General features: G+C 37.5%; 1 pseudogene; it reads left to right on the plus strand.

Annotated features, from left to right (window-relative positions):
* The first annotated feature begins 2,465 nt into the window (after positions 1-2,465).
* On the plus strand, positions 2,466-3,079 carry LOC105299842 (annotated as a pseudogene).
* Positions 3,080-16,702: the final 13,623 nt, after the last annotated feature.

The raw sequence follows: 16,702 nt of genomic DNA on the forward strand, positions 1-16,702 counted from the left end.
GCATCTTTTCATGTACTTATTGGCCATTTTTATATCTTCTTTGGGAAAATGTCTTCTAAGGTCCTTTGCCCATTTTTTAATAAGATTTTTTGGGATTTTTGGTGTTGTTTTGTTTTTGCTATTGACTTGTTTGACTTCCTTATATATTTTTTTATTTTGACCACTTATCAGATATATGGTTAGCAAATACTTTTTCCCATTTCATGTTACGTTTTCATTTGTTGATTGTTTTCTTTACTCTGCAGAAGCTTTTTAGTTTATTATCTATTGTCTCATTGGCTTATTTATAGTCTCATTGGTTTATTTTTACTTTTGTTGCTTATACTTTTTGTATCATGTTTAAAAAATCATTGCCAAGACAAATTTCAAGGAGTTTTTTCCTTATATTTTCTCTAGGAGTCTTATAAGGTCTTTTTTTTTTTTTTCAGATCTTACATTTAAGTCTTTAATCCATTTCAATTTAATTTTTATGAGTGATGTAAATGGCATTCTCAAGCCTTTGGTAGCTTATCAGAGATGCCTTGCTCTAGTTGGATACTTCCACCTTCTAACCAATGTATAGATTTGTCAAGTTTGCTGATTCTAGGACTATATATGCTCATACAACATACAACAAATGGCTTTTACTCCCATGAGGTCTATGCCTCCTCCTTCAATTGGAAAGAAGCCCAGTGAAAACAGTTTTATCTGAAGCTCTTGATGTACACTATTGTGACTCATTGGCTTTATTTGGGAGTGGGGGTAGAGAAGAAAAAGATTGAATAAAATGGAAATAAATATTATGCAAACCCAGCATTTAACTTATTTGATTTCAGACAGATTGATTTAGTGGTCAGAATCCAGATGATAGGAGTGGAAGGTAACATGAAAGATAGAAGGGAAAGGAAGCTAGTTATTAGTGGATGAAGCTAAGAGAAACAATGAGTCGTTGGATAGTAATCCTGTTCTCATAACATTTCCTTTGCATTATTTTATTGTAAAGAAGATCAATAAAAAGGTGATGCTCAGGGTTTTTAATTTAGTGTGTTTCATCTAAGACCAAATACATCTGACAGTAACCTGATTTTTTTAAATGCAAACACTATACTCAGATTTATTAATTTTCATGTTATAAATATTTAAATAAGCCTTTCCCAATGGAATCATTTTACATAGAGCTAATGTACTTAAATTTTTAATGAAATGAGTAGTCAACCATTAAAAATAAAATATTGATATGAATGGTTAGACTAATTGATTGGGGAAGAAAGTTTGTGTGCAAGCAATCACAGGCTTAAGAAAAATGAATAGAAATCAGACCACTCAATTATAATTGGCCGTTGGCAGTAAGGAAGACTCTGTCCAATACATCTCTTTTCTTTATGAACGATCACTTTTTAAAAAGTCAAGAAAATTAGTATTGTAAATCAAACCTCAGGTAGGAAATGTGAGTCAAAAAGTAATATGATCTTCAGCAGCAGTACTTAACTGCTTAGTTCCTGCTACAAAATATGGGTGAGGGGGATCGAGGTAATTTTCTTTGTAATTCGGCTCCAAACCTACTTTTTTTCTGAATTCCGCAGAAAATACAGCAACTCAAACTGAAGATGTCTCTTCTGAATTTCAAGATATCTGTGCTCTTGTCAAGATGTGAATAAATGTAATTTTAAAAGTCACTTTGAAGATTACTAGTTTAAAAAACTTTTGAAGTCTTTTTTTTTTTTTTTCCAGTGGAAGAATTATTGTTTAAAGCAAACCCTGGCATTCCTTCTTCGAAGCATAAATGTCTGTGTTTGATTGTCTTAAAGTGAGGCATACCTTTCTTTGAGTTAAAGCTTTAGGTTTAACTACTGAAGACTGTTCAGTTCTCAAAAATTATTTTTAGCAGCTGAATCTATAAATGAAGAGCACATATTTCGCTGCCACCCCACATTCAGTTAGGAGGGAGTTGATAAACAGAAAAGGCAAAGAGTATAACTCAATCAAGAGAAGACCGAGTTCGGATTTCTTGCTGAACAGCAGTTTGATGAGGAAGGCATGTATGGATTCAACAAACAGGAGGCCCCGCTATGTATCAGTTACATGGTAGAAGCCAGAGGCTCAAAGGACAATAAAAAAGAATGGAGAAAGTGAATTTTTGGCAGTTTTTAGACAGAAATAGAGAGACTAGAGGAGCAAGAGAATTGAGGATATTGGAAAGAAAATGGTTAAAATGATACACTGAGGAGGAGAGGCAAAGGGGGTAGGGGGAAAGTGGGAAGAGCCAGGTATAGCGGAAGCATAACAGTGGAAGTGAGGAAGAAAAGATCCAGTCTGTCAATTAGTGTCATCCAGTGCAGTGCCTCTCAACATACGAATCCCCTGGAGAGCTTGTTTAAACACAGATTCCGAGTGAGTAGGTGCTTGCAACTTGCATTTCTACCAAGCTCCCAGAAGATGCTCAGGCCAGTCCTGGAGGAGTTTGGCTGTTGATCTCAACCTAATGTAGAATGGCTACTCTGATCTTTGTTGATAGGGAAGATGGAGAACTCAGCACCCGTGTGGCTCCTAAGGACCAGCTGGAGCTTGGGTCTGTGCCTTCAGTAAAAGCTTGAGGTGGGAGATCTCAAGTTTCAACACCACAGGTTTGGTAAAATGTTTGCTGCTCCATTAACTTTACCTTAAGCTGCCAGAAAGGCTTTGGGAACTGTCAACAGAGCTATAGAAAAGTCGGTAAAGGCTAAGGACCCCTCAAACAAAAACAAACTTCTCTGCCAAAAAGATGACTGAGAAGATTATTGAAGCAAAGAGCTCTCTGTTCCTGCCTCTGATGACACTGATCCAGAAATCGAAAAATTCTTTCCCTTCTATCCTCCAGATAGCATTTCAACCAGCCTGAAGAGCACCAGACTATACACCTCCCCTTGAATGGAGTGCCTTTCATACTCCTCAGTGAGGAGAAGGGACTTGAAACACTCTTACACCCGGGCACCCCGTTCACCACTGCAGATGTCCTCTCCCCTGTGGGAGTCTAATCAGCTGCTGTCTCCTTTCATCATCTGGTCAACCCTGGATGCTGGATGTTGAATTGCCACCTCTTTGCTATGACTTAGATATTTAAATTTCTTAACGCTTTATAGTTTATGTGCATGTATTAATAGTTTGTATTATTAAGCAATTTCTTTATTTTTTAAAAAAAAAAAAGATGCCAGTGCTGCTGCTCCAGACCACACTTTGAGGAGCAAGATTAGAGGATCCTGTTTTCATCTGTTGGAATGTGAAGAAAGTCTGTGCCAAAGAATGAATTATTTATTAAGTGCCTGTTGTGTACCTAGCAATCTGCTAAGTACTCTGAAGAGTTTAAAAGAAGATGAAAACCCCCTTGCGCAGGAGCTTAGAGTCTTAATAGAGGAGATAAGATGTGCAAACACAAACCCACTAGAACAAAACAGAGGAGACTGTGTGTTAGAGAGCCTACGTGCAGCCGTGTGGCCGGAAGGCCTCAGGAAGAGAGGAGGGTCTGTCTAAGCATGGTGGAGCTTAGACAGGCAGAAAGGAGAGGGTGGGACCTTAAAGTGAAATGAACACAGAAGGGAAGAGTGTGGAATACAGGTGCAAGGAACTGCAAAGACCTCTGTGGGGCCTTAATACTCTCTTGCAACCTCACACAGGGACCATCTCTGGGGTTGAAAAGCCTAAGTGTTGTGGCTGGATTTGAGTTTGGCTAGAAACACAGGTGTGTATCCTAAGCACTGAGCACATTACTGGACACAGTAATGATCATTCAGTAAGTGACTGACACAATGTCAGAGCATTCAATGGAGGGAAACATGAGAAGGTAGACTGAGGCCAAAGTAGGAGTGATCTTGAATCCCGGGCAGGAGAGTTTAGACCCCATCTTTATTAGGCAGAAGCATCCAATCACGACTTTCCCATTGCGCTTGGGTAAAATCTGATTGTACACACATAATACTGGCAATTGGCTTTGGACCTTGGTTAGGAAAACAATGATATCTTTACCTAAACTTCCATTAGAAACCTTTGTTTTCACTCAGTTATTTCCTGAATTGTGAGGCGATGAAGAAGTAAACAGGGACAAGTAAGCTACAAGTGACTTGTGGTTTTATTACTAACCTGCTGTGTAGTTTTTGTCAAGGGGCAACTTCCCCGAATCTCAGTTTCCCCTGATTCACTAAGAGTAATGTTCGTTTTGACACAACAAACTTAGCAGTTTTCACAATGATAGTTCCTGACAGCTTCTTGTGTGCCAGTCGCATGCATTATGTACCTAACCCTCCAAACGCCTACCGAGATGGGCTCTGTTATGAGCCCTTTTTCAGATGAAGAAAGCAAGACTCAAAGTATTTAAGTCATTGGACTAAGGATATACATGGCTAATAATTAATGAAGCTTATCCCCATCTGTCTGATTCCAAACTCCTAACCTATACACAATTCTGCATCATCCCACATCTCCAAGATGGTCATTTTAACCATTACCATTTCAAAGAAAACCTCAAATTCAAAATTGTTTCAAGGTACCATTAAGAATTTACCTCATCTTCTGCTTACTGCTGGAAAAGAATACAAAATCATCTGATGCTGGAATGAAAAGACCTTATAAATCACTCTTCTATCTTCACACAAGAGGAGACATATGCAGCCAAACTGTGGAACTCACCCAAAGTCACACAGCTTGTCCTAGTAATAGCTGGCCCTGGTATATTTTAATGTGTTTCAAGTGCAGTATATTGAATAAGAGCTCTGATAAACACAGTTTAGGATTTTTTGCACTCACCTATTTTCCATTTCTTATAGTCAAGAGCCATTCTCTCAGCTTTCTTTATAATCTTCCATTTCACAGTGACATTGAAAATGAGTATTCTGCGGATTTGTAGAGGCCTGGGTTCAGGCAGGTATCTTGAAGCTGATTGACAGTTTCCAACAAAGATCTGGATTCTGATATTCCCTGGGAGGATGTTTGGGCATGTTGTTTCAGGAAAAGCATTAGAAAACAAAGTTTTCTCATGGTTAAAATGGATATGATATTCTTTAAGAGAAAAAAATGGTGATATGAAGTCATAAAATATGTTTGAAAAATTAAGAGCAAAACAGTATCAAGAGTCTTAAAATTTTCGTACTCTTTAATTTAGTAATTCATTTCTAGGAATGCATTTTAAAGGAAAAATTTGAAATTTAGAGAGATATATGTTCATCTCAGCATTGCTTATTTGAAAAAAAAAAAAAAGAAAGAATAAAACTAAAAACAACCTAACTGCACAACCTCAGGGCAATGTCCACAACAAAGAATATTGTGAAGCTATTAAATATCATTCATAAGTGACTTTAATGACATGAGAAAATGCTTATTATATAATATTAAGTAGGGGGGGGAGGATGAAACAATATAAATAACATGATCTCAAAAATGTAAAAAACTACATTTTTTTTTAGTTGGAAAACACGCCAAAACTCTAACAGAGTTTCTTGATGAGAGGAGTAGAATTATAGAACTGAGAATGATTTTATCCTTTTTTCTAAACATATCATAGTTTTCTAAATTTCGTACAAGAAAATGAGTTCCTTTTTTAATTAAGAAATAAACTTTAAAAAAAGAGGCATATATCAAATGCCAACTGTAATTGTAAAAATATTTTAAAAGAGACATAGGCAATCTTGCATAAATAGCAAAGATGATCTCTCATGAAATGCTTTTTTATTCCAGCTGAAGCTGTCACCCTACTTTGGCATAAAGCTGTGTATTATGACTCAGAACAGACAAGATAGTTTCAGCAACACCAAGAGCTGCTTGGGAAGGCCCTTTCCAGAGTCGTGGCTCAGAAAAGGAAACCTATTTTCTGAGGGACAGCACAGAGAGACGATCAGGCAACAGACAGGTGTCTTGCCTTAAGATTAAAGTGATTCTCACTGGAGAAATAAAAGATCTTCAAACAGCTAGTTAACCCCCTCATTTTCCCCCAGTTCTATTGAGAGATAATTGATATACAACATTGTGTAAGTTTAAGGTGTACAATGTGTTGATTTGATATTTATATATTGCAAAATGATTACCACCAGTGTGTTAGCTAACATCCCGTCAAGCCCTCGTGTCGTAGATAAGAAAACTGAGACCAAGGAGATGGAGTGACTCTGTTAAGATGACACAGTGAATGACCCAAATTCCCAGCTCCTAGTCCAGTTTGGTTCTACTGTCAAGCTGCCTCCCTAGTTTTGAAATAAATGTCTGGGCGTTTTAAATAGGCGTCTGCAGTTTATTATGATAATGGAAACTGTGACTTTCCACTGTTCCTTTTCATGATCCCAGCAACAGTCTTAGGATACCAAACTCTGCCAGTGCCAGTTGAAATCACTCTCCTGCCACGCTTGCCCAGTTTCATTTCTGAAATGGTTAGGTCCCTGATCCAGAGGTCAGCAGATTGCCAGGATCTGTGGAGGTAATCAGTATTTCTGGAACTCATGAAGGTGAAAGGGAGAATGGTATCCCATAAACATGCCACTTTTAGAACCTTGGTTCAGCGCCCTGGTATAGTGGGAATGTTTTTAACCCACTTTGAAAAATTATTCAACTCTTTCCTAGCCTTGGGAATAGACAGGAGGATATGGTTGCACTTGGAAATACAGCGAGAAGAAGGAGCTGGGATCTCTGATGATAGCAAGGAGCCCCAGTGAGCAGAACAAACCTCTAGACACAATGCAGAAAATCCTATTAGGTTGGAAATGTTGGATGTGTCAGTGGATGGGGAAAAAGGACTGAGGATGGAATCTAGCTGGGGACAGATTGGTCTCCCATTGGTAGAGATGAGGACTCACATTATTCCTTTCAGGGAAGTGAGTACCTTAAGCTTTCTTAACTGGGCACATACCTTGGACTGGTGGGGGTAGTGGTCTCAATATTGCGGACTCTTGCATTTTCTGCACCAAACCCTGATCTGCTTTTTCTTATCCCTGGATGTGTCTACTTCATTCTAATTCTGTTGGTACCTGTGATCCCTAAGCAACAATGGCAATGCCTGGAAGTGATGTCATGTTGGTGGAGACAACAGCACAGTGTGTCAATAGCGAACAAAAGGATAAATAATCAGGGAGCTGGAGAGAAGTCTTTTCCAAGGCCTGAAGGACAGAGTAACCTAATGTTGATCACAGAAGTCACCAGTGTTTTCAGCTTCCACAAGGAGAGTTTGTGAGTTTCCATTCTGTTTGGTCTGAGGAACAGAAAGGAACAGCAACTCAAGACTTCAGTAATCATGCTGGAAAATATTTGCAATAACACCTAACAAGAATTTGTAACAATTCATTAAAGTAAAAAAAAAAAAAAAAAAAATCAGTGTGTATTAAATAGCACATATTATATGGGCTATGTGCTGGAAGTTTCAGTTTTATATAAGATATCGTGTCTGCCCTTAGAGGCTTTCAATCCAAGGAAAGACAGAGAGTTAACAATTATTTAAAATGTGGCGGGTAGCAGCACAATGAGGAAATACAACTGTGAGATCATGTAACGATATATGCAAACTTGGGGGGATCCATATTAAATGAGATAGTGTGCATAAAGTGCTTAGCATGGTTCCTGGCACATAGTAAGTGCTCGATAAATGGTAGCTGTTATTTTTGTTATTACTGATGGACTGAAAAACATACTTCAAGGGGGCAACACCTTTTTTGGACATGTGAACTAGGGAAAAATGTCTGTGATCCACAGATTATTCATCCATTCATGTGTTAATTAATATATCTCTTTTTAGCTTATATGTGTAAGGTACTATACTCACTGATAGAGATACAAAAATAGATAAGAGTTTCTACCTTCGAAGGGCTCAAATTTTAATAGGGAAAAAGGATATAAACAAATAATTGTAAAATGGTACAATCAGAAATATATTATGTAACCCAAAGACAAGCAAATTCAATTCTGACTTGCAGAGTCCAAGAAGCCTACACTGAATAAGGGAAGGGAGTTAAGTCTAAAAGGATAAGTAGTTGTTCTCCAGGGGCCCTTGTTTGATTAACATTTTTACCCTGGGGGGTGGGAAGATTGATTTTTAATTTTGTGCTTCTATTTCCATATTTGATTTCTCAGTTCAATCACCTGATGCATTGCAAAAAAAAAAAAAAATGTTGAAAGAATTTATTGCCAGGCTAGAGCAACAGAATTTTTGGCCGCAAGAGCAAACACAGAACAGGCTCATCTCTTAACCATCTCCCCAAGGAGCATGACTCAAAAAAAGAAAGAAAGAAAATGTGATTCAATCAAAATTTCAGAGTACTCCAATTATCTGTGTATCCAAGGTGAGAGATTTCTTTCTCCTATAAAGTCATCAAATGCTTGTAAGAGAATGAGGCCTGGCCTCCCAAAGTATCATTTTCCAAGCTGTCATCCTCAGGCAGAATTCTGCCTTCTCTGTACTCTGACTGCTAGATACAGAGCCTCAGCATTCTGGTAGCAGAGTTTGTCTAAAATTTCTCACGTGGGAGTAAAAGGAAAAAGAATAAAAACTTGAGAAAAGTTCCAGAGGCCTCCTCAGGGAGGGAATGTGATGGTTTTATTCCTGTAAGCCTGTCTGTGGCTGAGAGGCTAAGGCCATCTCCACTCTGCAGCCTCTTCTCTGCCAGGAATTTGGGCCAAGACAGAAGCAAAGCCCAGACTCAGCAAGTTGACTGATGGCCCAGAGAAGCACAAAGCCATCTGATGCTCTCACATGGGCGCCTGAGTGGACTCCTCATGTGGAGAATGAGAACTGGGTCTGCCCCGCCCACGCCCTTCAGACTTCTCTTGCCTCTGACGCTGTGGGTCACCCCACACAGCAGAAAGCCAAGTTAGTTCCTGCTGACTCTAGCTAGTTCAGCAATCAGTTGGAGAAGAATCAAACTTGTCTCTTTTTTTAATTCATGTCTAAAATAAGCTAGCAGACAAATACAATTCTAGCAAAATAAGAAAAAGAGAAAGAACTTATTCCTAAAGGGAAGAGGGATGGGGAGATCAGCTACCCCCGAGGACTCCTTTCTCAGTTTCTTTAATCTTTACAATCTGCCAAAGCCCATTACCAAGAAAAAGAGACTAGATGGGCAATGTTTTGTTGTGTTGTTGTTGTTGTTGTTGTTGTTGTTGTTGTTTGTAATTATGATACCCAGGAGCGTGATCCAACTGTGTAATGCGAATTTCATAAACCATTAAATCTAATTTTTCATTTGCCCATACTCCTAACCAGAGAAAGAAGAATCCAGAAGAGTCTGCTCTAAAAAGCCAGTCTCTGCAAAGGGACTCAGAGTACTTAGGGCATGCAATGTCTCCACCAAAAGATGAAAAGTAAGAGGCAGAGAAAGTAGAGAAGTGAGGAGGGGGACAATCCTGGGTAAAAAGATCGCGGCTGCTTCACAGAAAGTGAGGCACATTCCCTTGAACTATTTGTTTGTGCCTTTGGCTTCATGGCTTCCCCCAGGGAGTGAAGACTCAGATAAAAGTACAGGCAAATTCCCTCTGGAAATTGTACACAGAGCTGGAAAAGCTGGTAGACGCAAGAGGGATTTCCATCAAGGTATTAACCATGGTTGTTTCAAAGCTGCAGGATTTTATGGAGTTTTCCTTTCTTTTTTATATTTTTCTTGATTGTTTGAACTTTTCTTTATAATAAACCTGAGCAATGTTATAATTAGGAAAGAAATAAAATACTCACATGACCATGATTTTCTCCTTCCAGAGACCTCACTAAAATAAAAAAATAAAAAAATAAAGTAATAAACTCATAACAGTCAAGGTAATTGGCAGAGACAGTAAAGGTGTGATTCACCTTCAGAACGCATTTTCAGAAGTTGTGAAGAAAATAAAACTCATTGCTAAATAATCAAATCAAAGAAGCCGTATTCCAGAATGGTGGCAAAGGGGAGTGGTGGGGTTGCAGAGAAGAAAATTCAAATTGCCTGCAGATATTCAAATTGCCTGAACCGGCCAGTTGGTAGCACTCTACACTCTCCTCGCCTATTCCTGAGTTTGGAGCTTTGGCAGCCAAACTCTGGGCAAAACTCAGAGCTCTCTTTTCTATAGACTTCTGTGTAACCACCCCCCTAGCTTTTAACTTTCGAAAGCATCCTAGCTAGACTCCTCTTTCTGCTCGTATCAAAGTGAAGCCTGCCCTTCAACAAGCCTCACCAAACGATGCCAGGGTACTGAAACACCGACGAAGTGTAATGAATGGAATCCATTTAACCCGAGGACACAGTCCATGCTTCATGACACTGGACCCATAGTATAATCCTAGCTCAGGGCCTGCCTCAATATTTATGGAAAGAATTGAGTAATGTATTAATAATTTTGGTTTATATTAACATAAAGTTTATTGATTTCCAACATTGAGAATCAGACTGATAGAACACCGAAGACTTAAATATGGTTGTAGAAAAAATATACTATGATTAACCTTGACAGTGTAAAAACAAATTCCAGATGTCAGAAAATGAGAAAGATATGGGGAGAAGAAGGGTGGAGTACTCATATCTTAATCTAATTTAGTTGGGAATCAAGAAGCCCAACTATGTAAATTGTTACGGCCGTTATGGAAAATAGTATGGAGGTTCGTTCCGCAAAAATTAAAAATAGAACTACCATGTGATCCAATGTTCCCCCCGAAGGAAATATAATCACTCTCTCTAAGAGATATCTATACTCCATCTTCATTGCAGCATTATTCACAAGAGCCAAGACATGGAAATAATCTAAGTATCCATCGATGAAAAAATGGATAAAGAAAATATGATACGTGTGATATACACACCCACACAAATGTATGTATACAATGGAATATTATTTGGCCATTAAAAGGGAAATTTTGCCATTTGTGACAACATGGATAAAACTTGAGGGCATTATAGTAAGTGAAATAAGACAGAGAAAGACGAATACTATATGCTATCACTGCTTTTGAGTTGAGGCACGAAGTGCAGCAGCCCCTGACATCCAGGTCTTGTGCCCCTGACCAGCTCACTGCCTCTCCTGGTCATCGACTATCAAGCTCTTCTTGACTCTGCCTCCAACAAACTCAGCCAGCTTGGACCCAAGCTTCTGCCTGAATCTTTAGTTTCTGGTCTTATTTACCTCTACACCAGGCTCTTCATCCTGCCTTTGGCTTTCCTCCTTCTGGCCTCCAACCCAGTCAACCCGAGGATGATCCATGGCCTCTAGGCCCAATGAGTATAAGGAAACAGAGCATTCTTGTTTAGCGTGGACTGCTCAGGAGATGGGTAACCCAGAAAACTCACTAACAAAGAAAGCTCTGCACAAGAACAAAGAATCATGCAGTGTGTAGTGGATACAACATGGACTTTGGGGCCAAATCGAGCTGCTCAAATCCCATATCTGCTGCTAATTCTGTTATGTTGGCCAGAATACTTAACTTCTCTGAGCCTCTATACTGAACTGTAAAGTGAGGATAATGCCACCTCCCATATGCTTGGTTTTATTGGAAAGATTAAATAAAACCTTGTATATAAAAGGCCTGGCATACCCCTAACTTGTGGTAGGTGCATAAGGTTAGAACCTCTCTCACCTCCATTTTCTTATCTTCCTTTTTTCCTTCACTTTCTATAAAGGTGGACACAGAGCGAAAAACAATAAATGCTTGCAGATGATCACACGTAAGGTTAGATAATGCTAGGACTGATAATAATTATGCTGCTTTACTGTGAGTCTCATATCCTGGGGTACACACTCACTCTTTTGGGGAAAAAGTCTCTCTTTCAGATTTGCCTCTGGAAGGTAGAAGAAGCATCTAGGATCACAAGATCTATTAGAATTTAGGGTCACAAAGTTGTTTTTTTTTTTTAATTAAGTTTGAGGTAGCATTGGTTAATACAATTATATAATTTTTAGCTGTACATTATAATTTGACATCAGTATATTCTATTGTGTGTTTACCACCCAAAGTCTAGTTTCCTTCAGCTACCATATATGACCCCCTTTACCCTATCCAGCTCCCCACTCCTCTCCCACTCCCTACCCTCTGGCAACCACTAGTCCAGGTCCTTGAGTCTCTGTTTATTTGTCCTGTTCATTTGTTGCTTTTAGGTTTATATCCCACATATAAGTGATATCATGTGATTTTCTACTTTTTCTATCTGGCTTCTTTCACTTAGCATGATTATCTCGAGGTCCATCCATGTTGTCATGAATGGCAGTATTCCATCTCTTCTTATAGCTGAATAATATTCCATTGTATATATGTACCATAGTTTCTTTAGTCAATCATCTATCATAGATAGAACACTTTGGTTGCTTCCATGTCCAGAACACCATGAATAAGGCTGCTATGAGCATCGGTGTGCGAATATCTTTTTGGATATGGATTTTCAAGTCTTTGGGGTAAATACCCAGTAGAAGGATTGCTGGATCATATGTTAGATCAATTCTTAGATTTTTGAGGAACTTCCATACTGTTTTCCATAGTGACTGTACCAATTTGCAGTCCCACCAGCAGTGTATGAGGGTTTCTTTTTCTCCGCATCCTCTCCAACATTTGTTATTACTTGTCCTGTTGATTATAGCTATTCTGACAGGTGTGAGATGGTATCTCATTATGGTTTTGATTTGCATTTCCCTAATAGCTATTTGAGCATTTTTTCAAATATTTGTTGGCCATTTGTATGTCCTCCTTGGAAGTGTCTCTTCAGGTCTTCTGCCCATTTTTTGATTGGATCATTTGCTTTTTTGTTGTTATTGAGTTGTATGAGTTCTTCGTATATTTTGGATATTAGGCCCTTATCAGAGGAATTGCTTGCAAATATATTTTCCCATTCAGAAGGTTATCTCTTTACCTTGTTACCAATTTCTTTTGCTGAGCAGAAGCTTTTTAGTTTAATGTAGTCCCATTCATTTATTTTAGCTTTTACTTCCCTTGCTTTTGAGGTCAAATTCATAAAATCCTTTTTAAGTCCAAACTTTTTGAGTTTAGTTCCTATGTTTTCTTCTATGCATTATATTGTTTCGGGTCTTATATTCAGGTCCTTAATCCATTTTGAGTTAATTTTGGTGTGTGGTGATAGACAACAGTCTAGTTTCATTCTTTTGCAGGAAGCCTTCCAATTTTCCCAACACCATTTATTAAAGAGACTTTCCTTTCTCCACAATATGTTTTTGGCTCTTTTGTTGAAAATTATTTCCCCATATAAATATGAGTTTACTTCTGGACTCTCGATCTGTTCCACTGGTCCGTGTGTCTGTTTTGCTGCCAATACCATGCCATTTTGATTACTGTCGCTTTGTAGTATGATTTAAAGTCAGGCATAGTGATGCCTCTAGCTTCATTCTTTTTTCTCAGGATGGCCTTGGCAATTTGGGGTCTTTTGTGCTTCCATACAAATATGATGATTTTTTGTTCTATTTCTTTTTAAAAAGCAAATGGGATTTTGATGGGGATTGCATTAAATCTGTATAATGCTTTAGGAAATAAGGTCATTTTAACTATGCTGATTCTTTCAATCCAAGGACACAAAATATCTTTCCATTTCTTTGTATCTCCTTCGATTTCTTTTAGCAGGGTCTTATAGTTTTCATTATATAGGTCTTTCACATGTTTTGTTAGATTTATTCCTAGGTATTTTATTCTTTTTGTTGCAATTGCAAAAGAAATTATTTTTTTCTACTTCTTTTTCTGACATTTCATTATTAGAGTATAGGAATGTTATGGATTTCTGAACATCGATTTTGTATCCAGAAATTTTACTATATTTGCTTATTGTTTCTAGTAGTGTTCTTGTGGAGTCTTTAGGGTTTTCTATACAGATAATCACATCATCCACAAATAGTGACAGTTTGACTTCTTCATTTCCTATTTGGATGCCTTTTATATCTTTCTCTTGTCTGATTGCACTTGCTAGGACCTCCAATGTTATATTGAATAACAGTGGCGATAGTCTTGTTCCTGACCTTAGGGGGAAGGTTTTTAGTTTTTCACCATTAAGTATAATGTTAGCTGAGGATTTGTCATATATGGCCTTTATTATGTTAAGGTACTTTCCTTCTACACTGATTTTGTTAAGTGTTTTGATAATAAATGGATGCTGTATCTTGTTGAAGGCTTTTTCTGCATCTATTAATATGATCATATGATACTTATTTTTTAATTTGTTTATGCAGTGTATCACATTAATTGATTTGCTTATGTTGAACCATCCCTGTGCCCCTGGGATAAAGCCCACTTGATCGTGGTGTATAATCATTTTAATATGTTGCTGTATTCGGTTCGCTAGTATTCTATTTAGGATTTTTGCATCTGTGTTCATGGGAGAGATTGGTCTGTAGTTTTCTTTTTTTGTGTTATCTTTACCAGGTTTTGGTATCAGAGTAAAGTTGGCCTCATAAAATGAGTTGGGAAGTATTCGATTTTTTGGAAGAATTTGAGGAGAACAGGTATTAAGTCTTCTTTTAATGTTTGGTAGAACTCACTGGTGAAGTTATCTGGTCCTGCACTTTTACTTTTTGGTAGGTTTTTGATGATTGTTTCCATTTCCAGACTGCTGATCAGCCTATTTAGGTTTTCCAGTTTTTCTTGATTCAGTCTAGGAAGGTAGTATTTTTCTAAGTACTGGTCGTTTCTTCTAGGTTATTAAATTTAGTGTTATATACTTTTTCATAGTATTCTTATATGATCCTTTGTATTTCTTCAGTGTCTGTTGTAATTTCCCCTCTTTCATTCCTAATTTTATTTATTTGCATCCTTTCTCCTTTTTCTTTAGTGAGTCTAGTCAGGGGTTTGTCAATTTCATTAACCTTCTCAAAGAACCAACTCTTTGTTGCATTTTTTTTTCCATTTTTTGTTTATTTGTTTGCTTGTTTTCAATTTCATTTATTTCTGCTCTAATTTTGATTATTTCTTTCCTTCTGCTGACTTTAGGCCTCATTTGTTCTTCCTTTTATAGTTTTTTAAGATGAAACGTTAGGTTGTTTATTTGGGCTCATTCTTGTTTTTGGAAATAGACCTGTAATGATATGAACTTTCCTCTTATGACCACTTTTGCTGTGTCCCAAAAGTTTTGATATGTTGTACTATCATTATCATTTGTTTCTATGTATCTCTTGATCTCTCTTTTTATTTTTTCTCTGACCCAGTTATTCTTCAGTAGCATGTTGTTTAATCTCCATGTACTTGTGGTTCTTCCTGATTTCTTTTCGCAGTTGATCTCTAGTTTCAAAGCATTATTATCAGAGAATATGGTTGGTATGCTTTCAACCCTCTTATATTTGTTAAGGCTATTTCTGTGTCCCAGGATGTGGTCGGTTCTTGAGAATGTTCCATGTGCACTAGAGAAGAATGTATAAGCAGCTGTTTTGGTATGGAAGGCTCTGTATATGTCAATAATGTCCATTTGGTCTAATGTGTCATTTAAGGATGTTATTTCCTTATTGATTTTCTGTTTGGATGATCTGTCCATATCCGACAGTGGGGTATTTAGGTCCCCTACTATGATAGTGTTTTGGTCTGTTTCTCCCTTTAGTTCTATTAGTAATTGTTTTACATATTTTGGGGTCCCCTGATTAGGAGCATAGATATTAATAAGCGTTATATCTTCTTGGCATGATTTCCTTTATCATTATGAAGTGTTCCTCAGTATCTTTCTTTACATTTTTTATTTTGAAGTCTATTTCGTCTGATATTAGTGCCACTACTCCTGCTTTCCTCTGAATGCCATTTGCTTGAAATATCATTTTCCACCCTTTCACTTTGAGTCTGTATTTGTTTTTGGAACTGAGATGTGTCTCCTGGAGGCAGCATATGGTTGGGTTTTGTTTTTTGGTCCAGTCTGAAACTCTGTGCCTTTTTTTGGTGAGTTCAGTCCATTTACATTTAGGGTGATTATTGAAATATGAGGTCTTCTTATAGCCATTTTGTCTTTTGCTTCCATTGCTTCCTTGTCCTTGTATTTCTTATAATGCCCTGTTCTTAATAAGGATTGCACTCCTCTGCTTCTATTTGCCTGATAGTCACTTTACTCCTAATTATGTATATTTTTTTGTCATTTTGTTTTAGGTGAGTTGACTCCTTTCAATATTTCCTGTAGTGCAGGCCTCGTAGTGGAGAAGTCCTTCAATTTTTGTATGTCTGGAAAGGTCTTAATTTCTCCTTCATATCTAAAGGAGATCTTAGCTGGATACATTATTCTTGCTGGTAGTTCCTTTCACTTAATAGATTAAATATTTGATTCCATTCCTTTCTGGCTTGTAAGGTCTATCCTGAGAAGTCTGAGGATAATCTAATGTGTTTTTCATTATAAGTTACCATCTTCTTTTCCCTGGCTGCCCTGAGATTTGTGTCTTTGTTTTTTTTTTTTTAATTTTAATATAATATATCTTGGTGAAAGCCTTTTTGGGTTGAGGTAATTGGGTGTTCTGTTGACTTCTTGAATTCTAAGTTCCAGCTCATTCCTTAGATTTGGGAAATTCTCATCCACTATTTGTCTGAAAATGCTTTCTAATCCCTGCTCCTTTTCCTCGCCTTCGGTAAAGCCCATTATTCCTCTCCTGATGGTATCAGCTAGTTCTTGTATTTCTCTTTTATTATTTTTCTTTCTTTGGTTTCACTCTTCTTCCTTCTGATTTATTTCTAGATTTCTGTCTTCGATATCACTGATCCTTTCTTCCATTTCGTCGACTTGCTATTTCATTTCTCAACTCTTGCAGTATGTTTCTATCTCCTATCTATCTATCTATTCTGTTCCTTTTGAGGGTTTCAGTCTCCTTG

This window comes from Pteropus vampyrus, unplaced genomic scaffold (genome assembly GCF_000151845.1).
Source record: "Pteropus vampyrus isolate Shadow unplaced genomic scaffold, Pvam_2.0 Scaffold8, whole genome shotgun sequence".
In the NCBI taxonomy this organism is placed as follows: domain Eukaryota; kingdom Metazoa; phylum Chordata; class Mammalia; order Chiroptera; family Pteropodidae; genus Pteropus; species Pteropus vampyrus.